The 19,435-nt window shown below is 38.9% G+C and overlaps 1 non-coding gene across 1 annotated transcript; it reads right to left on the bottom strand.

Annotated features, from left to right (window-relative positions):
• Positions 1–18,410: 18,410 nt before the first annotated feature.
• LOC141658095 (small nucleolar RNA R71) lies at positions 18,411–18,517 on the bottom strand. Its single transcript, XR_012549002.1, has one exon. It is a non-coding gene; the product is annotated as a small nucleolar RNA R71 (small nucleolar RNA).
• Between the last annotated feature and the right edge of the window lie 918 nt (positions 18,518–19,435).

The following is a 19,435-nucleotide window of genomic DNA, read 5'->3' as shown; positions in this document are numbered from 1 at the left end:
AAGGGTCAAAGACCTCACATGTGAAGACCATTTGCAATCACCCAAAACTTGCACCAAAAAGGGGTCTTTTGCAAAGGTAAGAAAAGAGAAAGAAGGTTTGAAGGATAACCTTAAATGCTCATGCAAAATCAGAAAACAAAGGATGTGAGACAAGTCACATGATGACAAGTTAACACAAATATGGCAAAAAGCATTTCTTCTTTTCTTAAAGACCAAAGGATTGAATTTGCATAAAGAGGAAACATTTTGAAATAATTCAAACCACTCTTTAAAGGATACTACCTCCTTAATAAAAATCTGATATTTATCTTTGAAAAATGAATCACGTGAAAGCTTTTGAAAGATAAAAAGGATCTTCAAGTTTTTACGAGTTGTGGCATAATCCAAACAAATTTTTTGCGTGTGAAAGCAACATCGTCTGGATCGTTTCTATTACTCTAATATACTCTACTTTCTTGCTTGTACATTAGATGACACATGACTTATTACAATGGATGATTAACAACTTCAACACTTCTTAATCCAAGCTTGATTACATCATTAATCCTGAAAAGGTAAACTAAGATAACACAAATCAAATGGGCATGTTATCATCAACATAAGGAACCCAACAAATTCCCCCTTTGATGATGACAAGCCCCAAACGAATGTATAAGCAATGTAAACACCTTAATTCAAGATTTTAAGCAAGCAAGATCAAATGATAGAGAAGGGACAATATTACCTTACCTAAGGCAAAAGCTAGAATCAAACTACTATGACAATTTTACATTGCCCCAAAACAAGAATCAAGCTAAGAAGGTTAGACAAGACATTAGTTTAATCAATAAGCAAAGAGATTCAAAGCATGAGTTTACCTTTTCCCCCTCTTGACATCATCAAACGGATAGGGATGTCAAAAGCATTAGAGTGCAGATAATTCACAAGAAAACACAAAAAGACACATGTAATTGTAACAAGGTAACAAGGTCAACATAAACGTACGGTTTAAACATAAGTTTACCATAGTTCAACATGGCTAAAGATAGTTTAAAATGCACCACCAAGCATCAAAATAACAAGTAAAGAAAATAGTCTTAGGAGGGCACAACAAGGTGGGACAAAAGATGTAAGGCAAAAGACAAGTGTGATTATGGGCAAATTTAGTGTGCGGAAGTTTGGTCATCATTTTGGAGGATAATGAAGAGGATTGAAAAAGGTGGAGGTTTGACAATGAAGGGCCGAGTCACGCATCTCAATCAAGTTGCATTGGATTTTGTTATATTGAAACCACCAAGGTATGCATCGATATACCTTCTCAACATATGATGAAAGAGCATCAACTTCTCATATTTTCCTTAGTACACGACATGTGATGGGGGAACATCAACTTCTTATATGTTGCTCTCATTTCATGAAAATTCTTGACAAATTTGATCTTGACCTTTGAGCATAGCAACAAAGGGCATACACTTTGTGACTTCCTTTCAATTTCTTCCAAATTTTTGCTTTCCTTCTTTTCTCAAGACCGTCACATTTTTCAATTTCATCTATCTCGTTTCCAATAATCACTTTGACATTTCACATATTGCCTTCCCGTTTTTTTTTTTTTTTTTTTTTTTTTTTTTTTTTTTTTCAACCAACTTCAATTTTTAATTTCATCTATCTCCGTTTTCTAACCAACTTCCCGATCATCTCTTGATACATATGTAGAACATAGACCTTTGCGACGATGAAGTAGCTTTCTCCTTTCTTTAGTTTAGCTTTCCTTGCCGGAATCGGAACGGAATCGATAGACTTAGTCGGATTCTCATTCAAATCGATTGGAGTTTCTTCAATCTCATCGACATTCATAGTCACGGTCTCGGTGGAGGAGCTTGGGACAGTGGTAAGAGGTCATTTTCACGGGTTTGATGGGTATAGGGGTATTGAATGACGTCTTGACCATGGTGGGTTAAAGGGTAGGTTAAATGGAGGGATTTGGGAGATGAAGGGATAAGTGGGTTGTGAGATTTCGGTGGGTTGAGGGAGTTTGGACGGTGGGTTGTAGGTAGGAAGTGGCCCAATAAATATGGTAAGTGAGGTAGTTGGCCCAATCTTGAACATATTTAATTACTCGAAATAAAAACGCAAGGTAGCATATAATAAACGTAAATTTAGATATGAGGTTGAGTGATTACCGACTCACAAATACGGTGTCAATTTTTGGTCTAAACATGATGTCAATGCACTTAGAACACTTAATAACATATATCCAATTTTAATTTAATCAATTAAGGAATTTTGTAAAACTCACACTAAAAATCACGAGCTATTAATTAACCCAATTTCTAGCCTAAATTTCTCAAAATGTTCTCTTGCAAGTGGCTTAGTAAAAATATCGGCAATTTGATTTTCGGTTTTGCAAAAGATGAGTTTAATATGTCCTTTTTCCACATGATCACGAATAAAATGGTGACGGATATCAATATGCTTAGTTTTAGAATGTTGAATGGGATTTTTGGAAATATTTATTGCACTCGTATTATCACACATTAAAGGAATGGAGTCAAAAATAATACCAAAATCCAAAAGTTGTTGTTTTACCCAAAGGAGTTGAGAACAACAATGTGCCGCACTAACGTACTCACTTTCGGCCGTAGAAAGAGCTACCGTGTTTTGTTTCTTTGAGGCCCAAGAAGTCAAGCAAGGACCCAAGAACGTTGCAATTCCGGAGGTACTCTTTCTATCAATCGTGCACCCCGCATAGTCCGCGTCCGAAAAACCTATAAGATCAAAAGGACAATATAAGGGGTACCATAGGTAAAGATTTTGTGTTCCAATCAAATACCGAAGAATTCGTTTAACGGCTTTGAAATGTGATTCTTTCGGATTTGCTTGGAACCTAGCACATAAGCATACACTAAAGAGAATGTCGGGACGACTTGCGGTTAAGTAGAGAAGTGAGCCTATCATACCTCTATACACCTTATCACTAACATTCTTACCGAGTTCATCTTTGTCCAATTTGGACCCGGCTACCATAGGTGTATCATGAGGCTTACCATTAGTCATCCCAAATTTCTTAAGCATTTCCTTAATATACTTTTGTTGATGGATCATGATTCCATCCTTTGATTGCTTAATTTGGAGCCCAAGGAAGAATCCTAGCTCACCCATCATGCTCATTTCAAACTCCGATTTCATTAGTTCCGAAAAATATAAGTAAAGGAGTTCATTTGTTGCACCAAATATAATGTCATCAACATATACTTGTACAACCAACATTCGTTAATCATTTGTTGCTTCAAGAACAATGTTTTGTCAACGGAGCCTCTTTTAAAACCATTTTCAATAAGGAATTTAGACAATCTATCATACCAACATCTCGGTGCTTGTTTTAAACCATAAAGAGCTTTGTCTAATTTGAAAACATGGTTAGGCAAATCATTGTTCTCAAATCCCGGTGGTTGCTCTACAAAGACATCTTCTTCCAAATATCCATTTAAGAAAGCGGTTTTGACATCCATTTGGAAGAGTTTAATGCCTTTGTGAGCCGCAAAAGCTATAAGCAATCGTATGGCCTCAAGTCTAGCTACCGGTGCATAGGTTTCATCGTAATCAATACCCTCTTGTTGGTTATAACCTTGCACCACTAGTCTAGCCTTGTTCCTTACGATTTCCCCCGAGTCATCAAGCTTGTTGCGAAAGACCCACCTAGTACCAATGACGGTACGATTAGGCGGTCTAGGGACTAAGTGCCATACCTCATTCCTTTTGAATTGATTGAGCTCTTCTTGCATGGCAAGCAACCAATCCGCATCGATCAAGGCGATCACATTTTGAAGGTTCAATTTGAGAAAGGAATGCATTGTGGGCACAATACTCATTGAGTTGGGCGAGATTGTTGAGGGATGATCTTGTTCGAATTCCCGAGTTGAGATTACTTGTGAGATTAGTGAGTGAATGAGAGCTTTGATGTTTCCACTTCTTTGGAACAATAGTTTCTTGTTCCCCCTCACATCATCCACGGATGGACATTATTGGCCTGGAAGGTTCTTCATCCTCACTGTTTTGGTTTTCTTGATTCGGAGGTAGAAGCAACGATCGTTGGGTCTCATTGCTTCCAGAGAAGAAACAGTAGCAGAGGTGCTACGTGTTCCCCCGAATTGCTAATTTCCTTTGAAGGCGGCCGGTCTACGTATGCATTGCAATTGATCTTTGGGATCTTCTTCATCCGTGAATACAAAGTCCTTTCGAACAAGACCAATCTCAAACTCGTCATCCTCATCATCATCCATGTTTTGTACCTGTCCAAGCACACTAGATTCATCAAAAATGACATGGATGCTTTCTTCAATTAACAAGGTTCGTTTATTGTAAATTTTATAGGCCTTGCTATGATCGGAGTACCCAATAAATACTCCTTCATCACTACGTGGATCGAACTTACCCAAATTGTTTTTACCATTGTTGTGAACAAAACATTTGCTTCCAAAACATCTAAAATATGAAATGTTGGGTTTTCTTCCACGCAATGATTCATAAGGGGTTTTATTTAAAATACTCCTTATCATGACACGATTATAAATGTAGCAAGCGGTATTTACCGCTTCGGCCCAAAAGTTCTTAGGCAACTTACTAGTTAATAACATTGTTCTAGCCATTCCTTCAAGGGTTCTATTCATCCTCTCAACCACACCATTTTGTTGTGGGGTTCTAGGAGCCGAGAAGTTATGGTCTACACCATTGTCATCACAATAAGCACCAAATGATGAGTTTTCGAATTCGGTTCCATGATCGGTTCTCATTGAAACAAGTTTTAAACCAAGTTTATTTTGAATCTTCTTTAACCAAATTAGAAACTCATCAAATGTCTCATCCTTAGAGCTTAGGAAGAGTGCCCAAACAAACCTAGAGTAATCATCAACAATGACACACACATAACGACTACCACCTCTACTTCTAGTTCTCATTGGTCCACACAAGTCGATATGTAAAAGTTGCAAAGGTTGAGATGTACTCATAATTCTTTTGGATTTGAAGGAACTTTTAACATGTTTACCTCTAGCACATTCATCACATACTTTATCAATGTCAAATTTTATATTAGGGATGCCTTCAACTAAATCACGTCTTTTAAGGGTATTAAGAGTTTTTGTACTAACATGACCAAACCTTTTATGCCATAACCAAGGATCATTGATCATTACACTCATGCAAGACATGGTGTGACCGGATAGAGAGTTCAAATTAGTTAAGTAAACATCTTTGACACGTCTTCCTTCGAGTATTAGTTCATTAGTAGTGGCATCAAAAATTCGACACATATTGGCACGAAATTCAACAACATTACCCTTATCACAAAGTTGAGAAATGCTAAGGAGATTATGCTTCAAACCTTTGACAAGCCGCACATTATCGACACAAAGTAAGGATGACTTACCAACTTTTCCAATACCAATTACTTCACCTTTCTTGTTGTCACCAAACCTTACCGTGCCACCATCGTATGCTTTAAGTGAGAGGAATTGGCTTCTATCACCCGTCATGTGACGAGAGCATCCACTATCCAAGTACCAATTGCGGCCGCCTCTCACCAAGCCCTACACAAGATTAGACTTTGAGTTTAGGAACCCAAACAAACTTGGGTCCCCTTTTGTGATCAACATATCTCATGGTATCTTTCCTAATCCATATTTGCTTAATTATTTTGATGTTCTTGTTAATGTCATGAAATCTTTTCTCACAAGTGTTGAGGACATGACCATTCTTACCACAATAATTGCAAATAATGTATTCGGGAAGACCCACGTATTTTCTCCTTCTAAAATTAGTTTTAGGCTTTCTCGGATGCAACGATGGTCCGACTGCTCCATTTGAACCCCAAACCAGCAGTTTTGTTACATCTCTCGGTTTGATTTGTGAGGAAGTTTAACACGGTTTGACTTCCTTCCCATTTTTCAGTGATATTCTTAGCACTAACAAGTTCATTGGTCAAGTCATTGACACGTGAGAGGAGATGCAAATTCCTTTCTTTTTCTCTCTTGAGTTCATCATTGTTAACACTTTCAATAGACAACCTTTTCTCAACTATGAAGTCATGGGTGTGATTGTTGAGTTTAGACACGAGATACATGATTCGTTCTTTGGACTCTTCATATTTAGATGTCATCTCATCAAGACGTTTGTTTAGATCAACGAATTCATCGGATCTATGATGAGGAGAAGATCTAGAAGTGCTACATTCGGGCATACCTTTTTGAAGAAAAGTAAGCCTATCATGAAGGACTTCTATTTCATTCTTGAGACAAACAACCTCACCTTTTAGACAAGTGTTTTCATTTTCCAAACATTTAATCTTTTCATTTGACTTGTCTAAATCTTGGTCAAAAACAAGTCTCGGACATTAATTTGTTTCTTTTAGGTCTACAATCTCAACCACAAGGTCATCCAATTCATCTTTGAGAGCATCTTTGTCCTTCAAAAGGTCATCACGTTCCTTGGTTAGCAAGGAAACTTGCATCACCAAAGTGGTGTTGACATTTTCAAGGTCAGAGACATCCGTGGGGATCATTTTAAGACACTCAAGTTCTTTAGTCAATTGTTTGTTCAATTTGTTGACTCTTTTTACTTCATCATAACCCTCAGAGGTGACAGTGACACTGTCTGTTGCTTTCAGTTCATTTTTAAGGTTAAAGTTTTCTTGAGCAATTTCTTCAATTTCGTCTTGCATGACATCAAGCTTATGATTTTGTGAACGACACTTATCAAAGAGTTTGTCAAGAAGCTTACATACCTTTTCTTTGGAGTAAGATCTAACCTTGGCTTTTAGATGTTTTACCTCATTGTCGGAGTTCGAGTCGGAATCATCGGGGTGAGCCATAAGACATCTAAGATGTTCAATTTTGGAAGTTTTTGAGACTTTGTCCTTGAGATGACTTGTAAGACACATTTTAGACTCTAGTTGCTCCTCGATGAGTTCCTCATCTTCCTCGAGTCGACATTCCCCAAATTACGGTCATGACTCTATGTTTGTAGTCCCTTTTAACTTTATCTCGTTTTTCCTTTGATTCGATTTCATCCCACTTGGGACATTCTTTAACTTGGTGAGTTTTATCACCACACTTAAAGCATCCCACGGTGGAACTAGGTCGTTTCCTAGGAAAACGTTTTTTCGAGTAATTATTATTGAACTTTCTATTTTCTAGATCATTGACCAACCCAACTAGATTCCTTGAGAACATAGCAAACTCGTCTTCCTCCTCGTCTTCTCCATCGCTTGGAGAGGACGTGAGAGCGAGACTCCTTCCCTTTGAAGACTCACTAGAATGCTTATCGAGATTGAACTCGTGAGCCATTAGTGATCCCATTAGTTCATGAGGAGATAGGGTTGACAAATCTTTGGCTTCCTCTATAGCGGTAACTTTGGGTTGCCACTTAGAGGTTAGACTACGAAGGATTTTTCGAATGATGTCCTCGGACTCGAAATTCCTTCCTAGACTTTTAAGCTCATTAATAATACAAGAAAAACGTGAAGAGAAACTATTTATGGACTCGTCCTTTGACATTCTAAACATCTCATATTGTTGTATGAGAAGGTCAATACGGTGTTTTCTTACTTGGGACGTTCCTTCATGGGCAAGTACAAGGGAATCCCAAATAGATTTTGCCGTAGGATATCCTGAGATTCGACTAACTTCCCCCTCACCAACACAACGTTGAAGAATCGACATTGCTTTGGAGTTCTTTTCGGCAAGTTTGAAATCATTTTCATTGTAATTTCTTTCCTCTTTAGTTTTGGTGAAACCGGTTAGCATATCGGTTTCCTCAATAACAAGAGGTCCATTTTGGATGATGTTCCAACATTGATAATCGATACTTTTGATGTAATGTTCCATTTTGAGTTTCCACCATCCAAAATTCGAACCGGTAAAGACCGGGATCTTGGAGTGTTTCTCGGAATCCATTACCCACGAATCAAACTCTAAGGCGGTTAGCCTCGATCAAGAGCACGAGGCTCTGATACCAATTGTTGAGTTTATGGATTCAAGTACCTAAGAGGGGGAGGGGGTGAATTAGGTACTCTTTTAAAAATTTTAACTTCAACTTTATTGGATTAAAGTAAGTTAAGTGAACAAAAGAGATTTAGAGGATACTTTGAATAATATTGAAAGATTGAACAAGTATCACGATGAATGTTTGTCAAGTATGAAAGCAACAATCGTTCGATTTGTATCTATTTGTCTCAGTTTGTGGAGTATGACTGCAGACCAAATGCGACAGTATGATGAACTGTTACTTCTAAGTTTAAGCGAAACAAAACAAACAAACAAAGTAAATTGCAGCGGAAATAAAGTGAAAGCAATGAACACGAGATTTTTGAATTGGTTCGGCAAATACTCAAGTGCCTACGTCCAATCTACCTTTTTATTACTTTCCTTTAGTGATCTACTCCGACAACTAAAAGACCCTTGTAATAAAAGACGCCAACCTACTCCGGTTGCAAAGCTAGTACAAGAACTACTCCGTTCTTATGACAAGCTAACTCGCAATCTACTTCGATTGCCAAGAGTTAAAGGACTACTCCGTCCTAGAACTCAATACTCACAACCTACTCCGGTTGCCAACTCACAACCTACTCCGGTTGTCAAGAGTTAAAGACTACTCCGTCCTAAACTCTACTAACACACTTAGAATGTTATGGGATCAAGTTTCCACTAACATATTCTTAACAAAGAATAGAGATGGACAACTTTTACAAGATCAACAATTCTTAAGCAAGAGAGTTTAGTATTATAAAGCAACAAGAGCCACATTTGTAGAAACTCGAAAGACACTTGAAGACTTTTAAAGGATTTTGCAAACAAACACAATTTTTAAGCTTTAAAAATAATTTGCAAAGTTGGAAGAATTAATTCAGAAAAGTCTTAGGGATTTAATGAGGAGGGACACGGTTTATATAGAGGAGGTGAGTGAAGGGGTTGCTAGGGTTTTGAAGGGTCAAAGACCTCACATGTGAAGACCATTTGCAATCACCCAAAACTTGCACCAAAAAGGGGTCTTTTGCAAAGGTAAGAAAAGAGAAAGAAGGTTTGAAGGATAACCTTAAATGCTCATGCAAAATCAGAAAACAAAGGATGTGAGACAAGTCACATGATGACAAGTTAACACAAATATGGCAAAAAGCATTTCTTCTTTTCTTAAAGACCAAAGGATTGAATTTGCATAAAGAGGAAACATTTTGAAATAATTCAAACCACTCTTTAAAGGATACTACCTCCTTAATAAAAATCTGATATTTATCTTTGAAAAATGAATCACGTGAAAGCTTTTGAAAGATAAAAAGGATCTTCAAGTTTTTACGAGTTGTGGCATAATCCAAACAGCTGTTTGCGTGTGAAAGCAACAGTCGTCTGGACTGTTTCTATTACTCTAATATACTCTACTTTCTTGCTTGTACATTAGATGACACATGACTTATTACAATGGATGATTAACAACTTCAACACTTCTTAATCCAAGCTTGATTACATCATTAATCCTGAAAAGGTAAACTAAGATAACACAAATCAAATGGGCATGTTATCATCAACATAAGGAACCCAACACCATCAAACCCGACGTTCCCCTGCTCCTCTGCCTCGCACACCAGCAGCATCATCCACAGCAGCAGCGGCTCCGAGCACGGCATCCCGACATCACCATCAACCCGCATCATCAATTCAATAACCCCATTCGATTGCTTGCTCAACCGGTCAACCGACCGCCGCCCTTGCTACCGGCTGGGAATACATGCTTAAAATCTCCATTTTCCAGGAGACTCCCAGCCGGCCTTAGTACCGGTGGCCGGCTCACCGGCTCGTAACACCCACAAAACATAAATCGTGCTCCCAGACGGTCTACCGTCTGCCGACCCCATCACCGGCTCACAATCCCATAAAAAATGCACTTGTTTTCCAGAGAACTCCCAGATGGTCCCCTCACCGGCGGACGGTGGGCCGTCTGGGAGAACAAATGCCGCGTATTAATTTGTTGTTTATCCTTTTTGTTCTGTTTTGTCGTGTTGTATAAATTCAATCCCCTTCCCTTTGGATGTAATGTGTGTCGTGTCCTTTTAGTGGGGAAAGGGAGGTGGTTATTATTATTATTAGGATTATTATTAGGTTTATTATTAATAGTAGTATTAACATTAGACTATATATTATAAATACCAACACCTTATTACCACACACACGACCATTTTAGAATAGATATTAGACTAGAAAATTAGACTAGTTCATCATTCTCTCTCAATATTGTAGAACCCTAATATTTCCTCTCTCATTTTCATTCAATAAAAAGTTGTAATCTTTCTTTAATTATTAATTTAATTCTTCCTTTGTTTATGCAAGTTCTTCAATTTTCAATAGTTTACATTTAGTCATTTGGGTTGTATTTGGAAGACAAGAAGAAATTCATCTTCCATTATTGTCCAAGCTTGTTCCTTTCCTCTTACTTGGTACAATTCTCATCTTTTATTTAAAATTACTTCATTAGTTTACATTTATTGTTCTTTACTTGTTTTCATTCAAAGTTTCTATCTTTATCATGTTTACCATACTTGTTTGTATTTTGTTCCATTTTATTGTTGGATTTTCATTGCTAAACATGTGTGAGTAGTACTCATCTAGAGCTTAGGGGGATCTTGGGTAGTAAATGGGTGTGAATTTGGGTTGATAACATATTGATTTGGGTGTTTTAATGGTTGTCACTTTCTTGCACATGAAGTGTTTGTAGAATTGCTCATACGAAAGTTTGAGTATTTTCTCACATGTTTGGTTATCTTGGTGTCTATACTAGTGGATGAACAATCTTGGTGTGTAGACTATTAGATGATCTTTGTGTATGTGTGTGACAAGATTTAGTTAATCGCATGAAAGTGGGTTAATGAATTTCTAGATGTCCTAAGACATTAGGCATAATTCCTTGACTATTTGAATCACCTATTTCCCATATTTGCCTTGTTTCATGCCCAATAAACCGAGTGAACCCGAAAGCTCTAGTCTTTCTCATATTGATCAACTACAATTTCATTTAGTTTAATTTGATATCTTATTTGCATCTTAGTTTACAATTTAATCAACCTCTTTCTTTTGTTTGACTAAACTAAAGACTTAAACAAAGCAAGTATCTAACCCCCGCCATCCTTGTGTTCGACCCCGGTTAAATACTACTTTTTAATTGGGTTTTATAAATTACTTTTGATTGGGAAATGACGACAAATCCTTATATCAGATATCCAAAAGCCAACGGCCAGGCAGAATCTAGTAACAAAGTAGTAATTAGCTGCCTGAAGAAAAAATTAAAGAGGAGAAAAGGTAGATGGGCTGAAGAACTCCCCTTAGTCTTATGGGCTGACAGAACTACACCTAAAACAGCCACAGGCCAAACTCCCTACTCCCTGGTCTATGGCTGTGAAGCAGTAATCCCAGCAGAAATTCATGTACCAACCACCAGAAGTAGCCTGAATACCATAGAGGAAAATATACCACTATTACAAGATAGCCTGATCCTAACTGAAGAACTGAGGGATGCAGTCAAGTTCAGGATAGCCTCCTACCAACAAACAGTAGCCAGAAGTTACAATAAGAATGTCAACATCAGGGTGTTCAAGGAAGGAGACCTAGTCCTAAGAAAAGTCTTCCCTAACACCAGAGAAAAATGCAGGCAAACTAGCTCCTATATGGAAAGGACCATACCTAATTGATTCAATAGTAGGACAAGGAGCTACAGGCTACAAACTTTGGACGGAGAAATGATCCCCGGATCCTGGAACATTTTCCACCTAAAGTTATTTCATGTCTAAACCAAAAACAGGTAAAACTATCAACTCCTTATATGTTTAAACTAGAATTTTATAGCAAATCCCCTACAAAATATGTTTTCCTGCTATCTGCCAACTTGCCTGAATACATGCCTGTTATTTTTTAACCCTGCCTAGTCTGCTTATTTAAATCCTATTATATTGAATCCTGAAAACTTGTTTTACGCCTTCTTTTCATTAGTTACATGCTACACTTAGGCTTAAACAAATATTCAGGATTGAGGGCCACTCCATCTAACCTGAAAAGCATTCCTGAAATGCTCTATAATAAATTTGGCACCTGCCTGCCCGACCTAAAAACTAAACTGAGCTCAGTACATAAAAAACAAGTACAATGGTAAAACACACCAGACTACTTGTCTAAATAAGCCCTTCTGACAGGCTGAGGGCCATAAGCCCTCCTGACTGGCAACCACCCCTCCTCTCAGAAAGCCCTCCTGACATGCAACAGAACCATCATTCCTAAAAACGGAATGAGGGCCATAAGCCCTCCTAACAGGCATTACTCTAACAAAAAACGTCAAATATATTATTTACAGGTACAATCAAGCCATTCAAAGAAGTCAAAGGAAAAGAGGACGATATATTTATTCCAAAATGATGAAATTGCCCAAGGAAACATCCCTCCTGGGGTAAGATAAAACAAACTTCAAAAAACCAAAAACAAATTGTTTGCCTAGGGAACATCCCCCCCCCCCCCCCCCCGGTAGGCCAAACCAAACAAACCAAAATACGACAAAACAAAAAATAAATCAGCCTGCCTTGGAAGTTGTGGCAGAACTGATCCCCTCATCAACAGGCTCCTATTCTTCCTCCTCCTTCTCTTCCTCATTTCCTCATTGCTCAGCATCGCCACTTTTTTCCTTGGATGGTGGAGAGTCCACTTCCTCGTCAGCGTGCAGCTTACAAAGCTCAGGGTAAGTAGTGTTGCGATTGGCCAACTCCTGGTCAGGATCCCAAAAAGGCCTAATCTCAACAGGCTCCTTCATTGCATCCACACGACCCCTGCCAAAGAAATAAGTAGCAAGATCCTTATACCGCCCCGCACCAAATCCCTTTCAACAAACCGGATCCTCATTTACTTTCACCGCTCTCGCATAGCTCGCTTCTCGACCTTCAATTCTTCCCGAACAAGATCAAATTTAGCCTGAAGAGCTTTCAGGGCATCCCGAGCATAGTTCACTTAGAAGACTCCACCACCAACCGAGCTTTCCCTGCCTCATTATCCTCCTTTAAAGAGTGATTCTCAGCCTTTGACGCTTCCAATTCAGCCTTAAACTTTACAACATCCTTCTTCAGAATCTGCACCTCCCAATCCAAGGTATCTTTAAGGCTGTTAAAAGAATCCAGCTGGCAGGCACCCTTCAGCATATCATTGACATTCTGGCAAGGAAAACATACCCGTTTAAGCCACACAAAAACACACATAAATACCCACACAAAATTAGACAAAAATAAAATACCTCCTGAAGCATGGTGATCAGGTTGGCAGCATAATCCCTGGTACGATACATGGCATCCAAGGCACGGGCAGAAGAATCCTCTGCCTGATACTGGTAATAAGGGTCGTCAACCATAAAAGCTTGAGCCTGGATATGTTCCTTAGCAAACTGAACCTCATCTAACCGAGCCCAAACCCCCCTGACCTCATGACCCCTCCTGATGATTCATCTACCCTTTTTCTCTTTTCAGGACGACCACCCTAATCCACAACTTTCTCAGGGGATGCCAACTGTATTTCCTGCACAGCTCCCCGAATTTGTACAAAGACTCACTCCTCGTGGCCTCACTACTCTTAGACTTCTCCTCTGTGATTTGGGAAACACCTGCCTTCACCAGGGATATACCAAAACTAGCTATCCTGGCAAAAGCCATGGTGGCTGCACGACGAGGTTCTATATCAGCAATATAAACACATGTTCAAAGCAAAAACCTTCAAAATAAAAGTAAACAAAACTTACTCCATGACGAGGAAGCCCCTGAAGCTTTAGCACTCTTCACCAGTTTATAAGTACTTAATTTAGCCTTCTTGAAACGAGGCATATGTGCTTGCCCCAGACAGGCATGCCATGTCCTCTCCTCCTCAGGCAACGCCATAAAAGCTGCAATCCGATTAGCCGACCCCTCAGCATCAGGATTATTCACCCAGTCATTTACTACAAAAACAAGAGCAAGTAAGTATACTTCCCAAAATATATCGTCTTCAATCAAAATACAATACAAAAAAGAAATTACCTCCTTCAACAGCCGGATAATTAAGGTAATCTAGGTCAGGGGCAATAGAATCAGCTCTGATGAACATATAAGTCTGAGCTCATCCCTTATCATATCCTGAATCAAAGTTAGTAATCAGGTGAGCCATCTTTGATCTGATTTGAAGGTTGAACCGGCCAGTGGAATGACTCTTCAAGTGGTAGACATTCTTGAAATCCTCCAGGGTGATAACCAGCTTATGTTTGGTACATAACTGCTCAACTGAATGAACAATTTTCCAAACCATTGGCATGAGTTGGAATGGAGGGACCCTAATAGTCCTGATCACTTCAGCCATGAAAGGAGAAAGGGGAAGCTGACATCCACCCTTAAATGCCCATTCAAAAATACAGAACTAGCCTGGACTACCCTAATTAGCCCTGACTGGACCACTCTCAGGGATCCAAACCTCAGCCTCAGCAGGAATAAGACCTCTGCCTTTCAGATAATGCTCAAAGGTTGGCTTTAATTGATTAGCCCTCGTGAAAAGAAGCAGCCAAAGCCTTAACAGGAGTATACTCAACCCCTTTATATGACATGGATAAAAATTTTTGGGGAGCAACCACCTCCACCACTTCATCCTCAGGGATGATATCTGGGACATCGACAACAGCAGGAACCTTCTCAACCTCGGCAGGAACCTTCTCAACCTCAGCAGGAGCCTTAGAAGCAGCCGTCTTTCTCCTACCCCCAACCATATTTTATTTTTGATGAAGATTGATTTTTTGCAAAAAAGAATTCTAGAAAGAGAAAGAAGAATTTTGAAGATCGCAATGTGAAAGCAAGATAAAACAAAGCAAGGTATTTATAGCCGCAAAATCAAACAGGTAAGAAAACAAGTGGTTGAGCTTAATCATGACTCTCCTAGGGTTTTGTGGATCTACCCTATTTATGGCAATATATATAGCCGTTACAGAAGCTAAACCAAACACAACTTCTAATCCGTTAAAGTTTCCTACACAATTTTTGCCTGGACCAAATTTTTATCTCCTCATTCCTGGCCAGACCCAATAAAGGAATAAGGAGATAAGGGGCAATTGTTGGTCCCAGAATTATCCTGCCTGACCTGACAAGGACCAGACAATGTTCAAAGCAAAGACTTGAGCAGGAAATACTTAAAGTCAAGCACTGAGAGCATATAGACAGGCACCAAGCAGGAGAGAAGCACAGGACAGGCAACTACTAGGTCTGGCCTGAAAGAAAACCATGACAGGCATAAGGGTAACACCATCAAAGCTGGATAGGTGTCAGGGAAAGCACGATCAGGCCATATAAGTAAAGCCCTTATAAACAAGGAAGACTTATTCAAAAGAAGAAAATAGAAGAAAGGGTCAAGAGTAACGGCTGAAATGTTGAAGAAGTCAATTAACTACTTCCGGGTAAATAGGGCACGAGTCCTATTTACCAGGAAACCCTAAAAAAGCTTAGAAAAACCGCTCTTGAGGCTATTATAAATAAAAGAGAAGACAAAAACAGAAGGGGCACACTTACATACTCATACTATCACTCTCATTCTTGTATTCAAAGTATAATTAAGCAATATCCTTAACCTGTCGCGCCTAATATACAAATACTCTATCAGGCTACTTAAAATCATAGTAACAATCTCTCCTGGCTTGGTGCCCGTGGTTTTTTCCCTTATTCCCAGGGTTTTTCCACGTATAAAATCTTTGTGTCCTTATTTTTTACTTATTTATTTAGTTAGCAATATTAGTCAGGCAAACTACTTGAGTTAGATTACCCCTTCTTAATTCCCCTGGCAGGACGTTTCTGTTCAGTAAAATCCCTGCCAAAGCACACACCATGTCATGAAATAAGCAAGGAAGTTCGGGAGCTATAGCAAGGTCTGAAGGAAGCCACCCTCATACGGTGCCATCAGGTTGTTGATGTGACCATAATTAGAGCATATTTAGTCCCCGAATTAGCCTTGTTCCCATGCTTTTTAGTGCATATTTGGGTCATTTATTGTCTTTAGTCCTTTGTTTTGCATATTCTTTGAGGTTTTGATCCCTTGGTAGGAAAGGAGTGCAAACCTTGCATTTTCATGGCAAAATGAGGCTAAATTGATTGAATTCAATGACCAAGCATCAAGGAGAGATAAGATTAGAATGCCTTTGTACATACTATAGTAGTTGGGCAATGATGAGAAAAGATCCTTGCATCCCCGAGGAAATCCCCAACGATTTTATGAAGAAAAAGGAAGAAAAGAAGAAGAAACAAGACTGCCCAGCAATCCGTGCGTCTTCCCCAGAAGACGCCCGTCTCCACCACCACAATCCGTGCGTCTTCTCTCCAAGACGCCCGGGCAAAAGACCCAGAAGACGCCCGTCTTCCTTACAAAACGCCCGGGCAGAAACCACCAAAACCGCCCGTCCCGTGCTAAAGACGCCCGGATTCTCAGGCAGACCCATTTCGTCTTCTTCAAGCTTCAAGGAAGGATGCACATCTTTTTCTAGAGACCGGAGTCTCCCTAGAGACCGGAGTCTTTCCAAAAAGACCGGCGTTTCTTTAAGTAGGGACTTAATCGTCATTTAAGCCCTTAGTTAACCCTAATTCATCCACCTAATCCCCACTATAAATACCCCATTAGTCTAATTAGAAGAGCATGTTCTTCTTAGCAATCTTTAGTGTAGTTAATATCAATCAAATCTCTCTTTAATCTTGTAATCAACAATTAATCATGTTTTAATACAAGTTTTAATACAAGTTTTATTTCCTTAATCTCTCTCTTGTTCATCCTTTATTTTGGGTAATTGAAGATTATTTGGGTTATTATTGGGAGATTGACAACCTCTCAATCAAGCATCAAGTACTTCTTTTATTCTTTGCTTTATTATTGGAATCATTAGTAGGTATAATTCTCTTAATCCCTCTTTAATTATTGTTAATCACTTTCATTTATTCATCATGTTTCACTTTGTTGGTATGATCGACAACCTTGCTAACATGTTCAACATGATAATGAGTGAGTAGTTACTTAGCTAGGATTAATGGGTAATTAGGGGAAACCAACATGGGGAATGATTCATGCTTAAATTAATATGCTTTCATAGTTTATTTGCTTGCTTGTTGTGATCTCAACTCATGCACATGTTATGTTTGATGAAATGTGAGTCTATGAATCCTTGCATTTTTTACCCATCACCTATCTTTTCAATGAGACTTGTAAGACATAAACCAACTCGAATCTCATTAGACCATGCATATTGTTGAGTAGGGAAGACTAAGTCGACTTGTAGGTGTTGTACAATCTAATCGATTCGGCTCCGGGACCCAAACTTTCCTAGGATTGTAAGATATAAACCAACTCGATCCATCACAACAATAATTGCTTGCTTATAGTTTGAGAACATGTTTGTATGATCAATTCCCATGAATCCCCTATGACCCCATGACACCCTAGTGCCTTTTATCAATTGTTTACATCCCTTTTAATTCATCTTGCTTGTTTACTTTCATTGCTATTTAGTTTAGTGATCTTCTACATCAAACCCCAATTGTGACACCCCTAAGACACCACTAGTTGCAATAGAAATCTCATCTCAATTCCCGTCCCTTGGGATCCGACCTTTACTTGCCTCTTTACTAATTGTAGAGTTGTTTGTGAAGTTATAAATTGTGTTTTGGTCTAGGTGCTCCTAACAACAAGTAACCGAAAAGTGTAGAAACCCGACCAAAAATGGCGTCGTTGCCGGGGACGGTGTTAACTTGATTTAGATTTTCTTATATTGTTATTAGTTGTTTGATATTTTGCATGTCTAGAAGGTCACAAGGTGACTTGTTACCCTTTGATCGTGAAATTGAAAGAACTTTGACAACCAATAGGAGACTTGCTAGGAGAATTTTGAGAGGTATTGGTGAGGTTGTAGATATTCAACCAAATACTATTGAGTTCATCAACCCTTTTTCAAGAGAAGGTGAGGAGAACCCAACACAAAATCCAACACAAAATCAACCCACAATGCCTAAGTTTTCATCACATTCCGTACCCACCGAGGAGAACCTACCCAATGGTACTCCCACACCACAACATCTAACCGGAAATTTTATTGCCAAATCCGCATTTATCCAATTAGTTGAAAGAAGCCAATTTGGGGGGATGCCTAGTGAAGACCCTCATTTTCATATGGAAACTTTTTGTGACTATTGTGATGCGATTTCTCAAACCGGTGTAACTCAAGACCAAATTCGATGGGTCTTATTTCCTTTTTCTCTAATTGGCACTGTGAAACAATGGTTGAAAGGCCTTGATAAGGCTACTCTCGGAATTGATTCTTGGAAAAAGTTGGCTCTAGCTTTCTACAAAAAGTTCTATCCACGGGAAAAGACTAACATGCTAAGAGCTCAAATCACGGGCTTTAAGCAAAGGGATGAAGAATCTTTGTATGAAGCTTGGGAGCGATTTAAGGGAATTTGTCGCTCATGTCCTCACCACGGACTTAGCGAGTGGTTCTTGGTACAACAATTTTGGAACGGTCTTTATGAAGATTCAAGGAACATTCTCAACATGGGATCAAATGGAATGTTCACCGAAATTGATGACAATCAAACTTGGAACAAAATTGAGGAAATGGCGGTCCATAACTCACAATATAGTAGACCTCGCAAGGCTATTAGAGGAGGAAAGCATGAAGTGGACTCCATTACTCAATTGGGTGCTCAACTTAGTGCTCACATTGATACCATCAATTTGAAGTTTGAAAAAGCTATGGCTAGACTTGAAGAAGCCTCAAAATCACCAAAGCATCATGTTAATGCCATGACGGCATCTTCATCAATTCCAAGTGGGATATGTGAGAATTGTGGAACTTTGGGACATGACCAAAGTGAATGTAGGGGAACAAATGAACAAGTGAATGCTTTCCAAGCATACAAGAGTGGTACCCCTTATTCAAACTATTACAATGAAAACACCAAATTCCATCCAAATCTCTCATACAAAAGCCAAAATGTTCAAAACCCTCAAACAACATACACCGCACCTCCCATGAGAAACCAAAATCAAAGACCCTTTTACAACCAAAACCAAGGTTACCAAAATCAATCTCCATACAATCAACAAAATGACCAAGGTTTTGATGTTCAAAAAGCGGTCCTCCAAATGCAAAATAATCAACAAGAGTTTTTCACTCAAATGCAAAAAGATAGTCAAGCAAAGGAAACCACCATCAACAACATCCTAGCTCACACCAAAATGTTGGAAACCCAATTGACTCAACTAGCATCTTCAAGCTCACAAAGACAAAAGGGGCAATTACCACCTCAAAGTAATCCCCCAAGACATGAAACGGTTAGTGCCATTCACTTGAGGAGTGGTACAAGGTATGAAGTACCGAAGAAACAAGTTGAAGATGAAGT

Source organism: Silene latifolia, chromosome 5, assembly GCF_048544455.1.
Source record: "Silene latifolia isolate original U9 population chromosome 5, ASM4854445v1, whole genome shotgun sequence".
Lineage (NCBI taxonomy): Eukaryota > Viridiplantae > Streptophyta > Magnoliopsida > Caryophyllales > Caryophyllaceae > Silene > Silene latifolia.
Note: the sequence above shows the minus strand (reverse complement) of the source record. Positions and strands in the feature narration are given on the sequence as shown.